The following is a 6,247-nucleotide window of genomic DNA, read 5'->3' as shown; positions in this document are numbered from 1 at the left end:
GAGGGTTTTTAGCACATACACAAGACTACTTCAATTTTGAAAGAGAAATTATGTCCAAATCAATACATCACTTAATAATTAAAAGTTCACATGGAGATGTCGTCACTGCTGGGCATACAGGAAGAGGAACATCCATTGCATGTATGAGAAAAGACAGTGAAAACCTTTCTGCCTAAAAAGTCTCAGATTTCTTGTCAGGATCTCAGTGGATTTTGACTCCTTTTTAATCCATTGCAACTACTCTTAAGCAGCATTCCCAACAGTTGCTTAAGTTACTAAATATTCAGATGCAGTCTTAACAACCATCTCTGGTGGGTTTTGCTACCATGACAGGAAGATTCAAAGCATGGCCTTCCCCAGCAAAGCCAATGCCTCCACATACCTGCCTTTGAAAAGAAAGCCCAGAGGGAGATGCTGCTATCCCAGTTTTATATCCGCACAAGATTTCCCTGCTGCAGCGGAGGAACAGTCAGCAGGTATCCTCTGCAGATGTCTTCTAATGGAATCACTTAAAGGAGACATAGCTTGTTGAGATTCAATATTTAATGGTCTGAAATACAGAGAACACATAAAAATCTTTCTAAACCTAAAGCAATTGCCATACGTAGTAAGGAAGCAACAGGTAAAAGCCAACAGAGCTGAACTCTGAAAGCAGATTCTTTGATTGCATTTTTTTCTATGACAAGTGCTGATAAAATTATTTCTTCAGATCAGTTTCACATTAACAGGCATTGCCTGATCTGTGAGGAACACCTGCAGCTCTCTTTCCTCAGCCACCTCTTACAATTTGACAATAATAACAGAGAGCAAATGTTTTGAGAAGAACCTGGAAAGCAATGGAAAGCTAATTAAACCAACTTACTCTCTGAAGCTATAATTAAAATACAAGCTTCCTTGTACCCTTAAGGACAAATTAGAAACAAGGGCATCAAACAAGAATCTATACAGACACACTACAGTCAGAAAAAAATGCAAGCAGTATGCTAAAAAGAAAATCAAATAAAATGTCTGCTGATGATGAGAAAATGTACATAATAGACATAGTACCTTGCTGACTTTCCCCACAAATATCACTGCTACAAACTGCTAAGGTTTTTTTGGAAGTCTGACATCCGAGATCAGTTCCTCTTGATCCCGTTCCCAAGTTCTGGCACTAGAGAACTGCATTAGAAAAAGAGCTTACCTCCTTCAAAATGTAAATGTACTTTTCCGCCTAAGAGACCACCTAGTTATTGTGATGATTACTTCTGGCTAACCTGCAAGTTGTAAGCTTCCGGAGGCTAATTAGAAAGCATCTCATAACCACAGCTGTCATAATGAGGCACACCTACCACCTCTTTCTTGTTACCTCAGCTAGTGCTCAGCTTCAGAAATCATTTTCAGAAAAGCATAACAAAAAAGCTTCACTCTATATGTATATCACTAAATCTATATAAATGCACTCTAAAACCTTAGTAGTGCTCGTTACAGTAATTTTATCAGCCTGAGCATTTTTTACATAGAGCTCTGAATTAATATCTCCTCTCCACAATTATTCTTCTAAACCTTCTGTAACTGCATTCTGTAGAATTTGTTTAGGTCTTTTCTATTTTTCAATAAATGGAAGGGAATATGGCTCATTGGAAATTAAAATTGCCAGGTTAAGTACCACCTTGTATTTTTATGGTTTGCATTTGTGTAATGGGAATGAGATTTATGTCCCTAACCTTGAAATATTCTGAACCAATTATTTACTTAATATTTATGTTAAATTATCTATGATTGCAGCACTGGCTATGAAAGCAACCAGAAAAAATTCTGCAGGTGGCCTGTAAAGCTAATTTTGAAGTTAGCTGTACTAGGCTCATGCAGTGGTCTTACAGAATATTAATAGTGTTATAAACTACAGTACCCTCAGGGTGTTCACCTGCCATGGAATTTAATTTACTTCATATCTCATCTAATAGACTGAATCTCATCTATTAGGTAAATATAATGTGAATACGTTTCCTTGTTTCTCTAAGGAGTTTATTGGTAAAACCTGGAGAGGCATTCTCACAGAATCTTCTACTGCTATAATTAGCTTGAAATTGAGCTATTGTGCTCTTTTCTGTATTAAGCAATACAGAATATACAGTCTTAGTACAAAACAGCATCATGCTCAGAGTCGATGCAGCAGCTGCATTGCTCATGCAACACATTTGTGTTTATTCTTTGTATTGCAAGGAGGAAAAACTACAGCAATCTCTAGGGATTTGAGCCAGAGGCCATGTCACCACCGTGCTAAGTGCTGTGCCAGCCCAGAGGAGATCTTCCCAGAGACAGCGCTACGCTCAGCCCTTGGTAGCTTAAGTGGCACATTCTCCTGTTTAAGCAGATAGACCTCAGTTTTGCAGGATTATGTGACCGGCGAAGTTGACTGAAAACAAATCTGGTATTGTCTGCAGCCAGCACGTCAGCACAGCTTCAGTGGTGGGAGTGGAGAAGGGTTTGAGTATGCTTTGTCCCTGTGCACTTCCAGCAGCGCCTAACGCCTGGCTGCGGCAGCGCTGTGCGGTTGGCATTTGTTGCTGGTGCATCCAAAGCATCCTGAAACAGCAGTGTACTGGGCAGGCTGATAGGCAGCACACAGGGAAGGCATTTTCTAGGGGAAAGGGTAGGTGGCACGCGGTGTGGAGACGAGCACGCTTTCTGATTAGCTCTACTTATACTAAAAACTGTCCTGATAAGAGAGAGGAAGGCCATGGGAATTTTTGCTCCTTCTTTGTTTTCACAGGGACTGTTCTGCGCATAGAATGGTTTGGGTTGGAAGGGACCTTTAAAGGTCACCTACTCTAACTCCCCCTGCAATGAGCAGGGACATCTTCAACTAGATCAGGTTGCCCAGAGCCCTGTCCATCCTGACCCTGAATGTTTCCAGGGATGGGGCATCTACCACCTCTCTGGGCAACATGTCCCAGTGTTTCACCACACGAATTTAAAAAAATTTCTTTCTTATATCTAGTGTAAATCCACCCTTTTTTAGTTTAAAGCCATTATCCCTTGTCTTACCGCAACAGGCCCTTCTGAAAAGTTTGTCCCTATCTTTCTTACAAGCCCCCTTTGACTACTGAAAGGCTACAGTAATGACCTACTGCCGCACAGTATCGAATACATTTGGTTTATTCTTTGCAGCCTCTGTTCATGACAGTTATGGTTATTTAACACCAAGGGCACTCCTACAGTTAGTTCCTTCATGCTACTCTGTCCGTCAGGTGGACAGACTCACACACTTTTTCAAAAAAATACAAGAGAACATAGCCTTACAGATACCCCAGAATAAGCCCATTTACCCATGGCCTGCAGTTCTGTGCCTGAGGCGTTGTCATAATAACTGCCAGGGATAAGTCCTCCAGAAAAGCTAGTAGGGGCAGGGAATTCAGGCACCTGACATGGTAAGTGTTCTCATTCTGTGTATGCCATTTATGATTCAACTTAGTTGTTATGTCAGACAGAGGAAAAAGACATGCAAGATGCATAAAAGCAGAAAAATGCATCGTATAAACAACTTTAGAGAGGGAGAATGAGAAAAAGATAGAACCCATGGGCAACTTAAAAAATAAAAAGTAGATGTTATAGTTCACTGAATCAAATATGACATTATAGTGCAGAGGAAATTGAATTCATCTGTACTCGATAAGGGTGGCTTCATTATTCACTTGTGTCTTTGCTTAGTTGTGACACTCATGACTGATGAGACCATCCCCATCTCATGAAGATAAATTCAATATCCGTAGTATCATTCTAATATATTCTCTATATATAGAGAATGCGTTTAATGGATGGTGGTGGGATAGTATTTTTATCTTCACTGGCTCATGAAAGGAAGGAGCACAATTTCCCAGAGCTGACATGTTGAGTGAGTTTATATGGACCCCTTTTCACAGCCTCTGTGCTGAGGATGAAAATGTCAGTACGAGGACATGGGAGAGGGTAGCACAGAGGTTGACTTCACTGACTTATCATCTAAGATCTGAATCCAGAATTGGATCAAAATGGAGCAGAGATTTGGCCATTGTATCCTAATCATGATTAGATACCTGTCTGTGTATGAGCACACCACCACCAGAATACAGACAGAAAGAGGAAGCAGTGCTGAAAGGCACTGACATTAATCTAGTGTTGCTCAGAGATGTAACTTTCCTCCTCTTCCTCCATTCTAGTTCAGTTTTCCAAACCAGCAAAACATTTCTCCTTGATGAGGTCTCTAACTCACATCTCCTCCCTCCTTCAGTAGCATCATGTGTTCATGCACACCTCTAGCAGTCTAGTTTTAAAATGGGGATATCCCGGAAGCTGTTCAGCAGAAGTGATCCCAGAAGAGATTAATAAGTAAAGCATACAGGGGGAGGTCAAGGGTAGCTAGCATAAATTTAATCTACTATGCATCTGTAATTTATCACAGCTCCATACAGAGTGTTCACATGCCTCTTCATGAGAAAGTTTTTTCCTGATAGATCCAGGGGAAAGAGGGAGAGCACAAGCCAGCACAGGTTTCTGAAGTGCTGTCTCTGTGCATCCCGCTGATGAAGCAAACACACATCCAGACATACACGTCAGTTCAAAGCCCTAGTACAGCTGGCTGCTCCAAAGTATAGGAATTTCCATCGGGAAACTTTTCTCTGTATCGGGACAGAGGTCCATTAATTCAATATTCATACTCTCACAACAGGACAAGTGATTTTGCTGACAGGTAAAAGAAACATTGGAGAAGAAAATTCTGGAATAAGCTGCACATACAGAATTTCCTTTCAAATCCCATCATTTGGCAGCTGACATACATCAACTGCATAATGATTTATATAACTTCTTGTGTGTAACTTTAGCAGTGTAACTGGGCAACACCAGTATTGCTCGGTTTGTCAGTGTCTTCATCACAGCCGCTTTGAGAGTTTCATAACACAACCATTAAAATCTGCTTCAGGCTGAAACTTGGCACACAAATGCATGAGGAAGCCAAAGCGAGAAATAGTTGCTTTAATTTCCAGAAAAATTATTACATACTGCTTCTGTTCTGGAGTATGGAATAGATAACTTGCTTTGATTATCATATGTATAAATTATTAATGGAATTTTCTTCTTCTTTGGTCTAAAACTGTAATTATATCAAGCAGATATTTTCTGTCATCATCTACATAACAGAACATTAACTTGTTAAGCATACAGCAACATTCCTCCACCAGATGATCAGTAGCAAAGAGGTGTTATGAAATAAATACCAGTTGTATAACCAACTGAAACGCAAATTTTAAACTAGGTCTAAGGTGTTCAAAGGATAACAAGAAAACCATCTGGGGAAAAAGTGACAGAGCAAAACAAAAAAATCCACAAAACAAATCCTTTGCTTTTTTGTTGTTTCACATTTTGACAAAAGTGTATTACGAATCTACTCATTTGTTTCAATGTACAAAGAGCCCCTTACGTGGTCCTCCCAGCTACCTTTCATTGCTGCATGTCCTGATTCACTGAAATAAATCTGTATATTATTCTCAGATTCCAGAAGGAACATAGAAAAGCTGGTTTTATAACTAGTCCTAGAAACACGTACAAGAAATTGCATGTGTACATGTATATATTTATGAGTCCCATTTAGATTCACTGGAAGGCTGAACTTAAAGAGCTAGGTCCTCTCTTAATTCAATGGAGCCAGGTCAATTTACACTGGTTAGAGAACTGCCCCAGTGACTCACTGTGACATTTCTACCTGGCTTTAATGAAGTTTTATGTACATATTTTTTCTCTCTGATTTTCAATATAGAATTTAATTGATACACGGTCTAAAATATTATCAGGTAAACTCATTTCAAATGGAAGTATCACTTTCCAAGTGATCAAACTGTCCATCTAATTCACTCCACATAAAGCCTCTATTCAGACATCTTTAATATTGATGTTATACTTTTTATTAAAGATTTTCAAGATACCACGGAATTTTGAAACCTTATACACACAAATGTTTGACAGTATATTATATATATAAAAAAAAATAATAGAAGGAAGCTAAACGTCTTTTTCTTTCTCAACATACAATGTGCATTGGAGACTTTTCCTACTGTGCAGCATAGACTTTCTGCTGCAGTTGAGATAAAACAAATGCTTAAACCAAAACCTGAATAAATTCTGATTATAGAAGAGAAAGGTATGGTTAATACAGAGGAAACCAGAGAAAAAATATCTCATTAGTGGCATTTTGGTCAAATTCTTCTCTATTTTCTCATCAAAAAAACGT

General features: G+C 39.1%; 1 long non-coding RNA gene across 2 annotated transcripts in view; it reads right to left on the bottom strand.

Annotated features, from left to right (window-relative positions):
* Positions 1-396: 396 nt before the first annotated feature.
* The window catches only part of LOC119150422, an 80,889-nt gene continuing 75,038 nt past the window's right edge, over positions 397-6,247 (bottom strand). For both annotated transcript variants that reach the window (XR_005105057.1, XR_005105056.1), the window contains one exon: positions 397-550. This is a non-coding gene — a long non-coding RNA (uncharacterized LOC119150422). The remainder of the gene's footprint in view (positions 551-6,247) is intronic.

This window comes from Falco rusticolus, chromosome 6, assembly GCF_015220075.1.
Source record: "Falco rusticolus isolate bFalRus1 chromosome 6, bFalRus1.pri, whole genome shotgun sequence".
Lineage (NCBI taxonomy): Eukaryota > Metazoa > Chordata > Aves > Falconiformes > Falconidae > Falco > Falco rusticolus.
The sequence above is the reverse complement of the archived record's forward strand: the minus strand, read 5'-3'. Positions and strand labels throughout refer to the sequence as shown.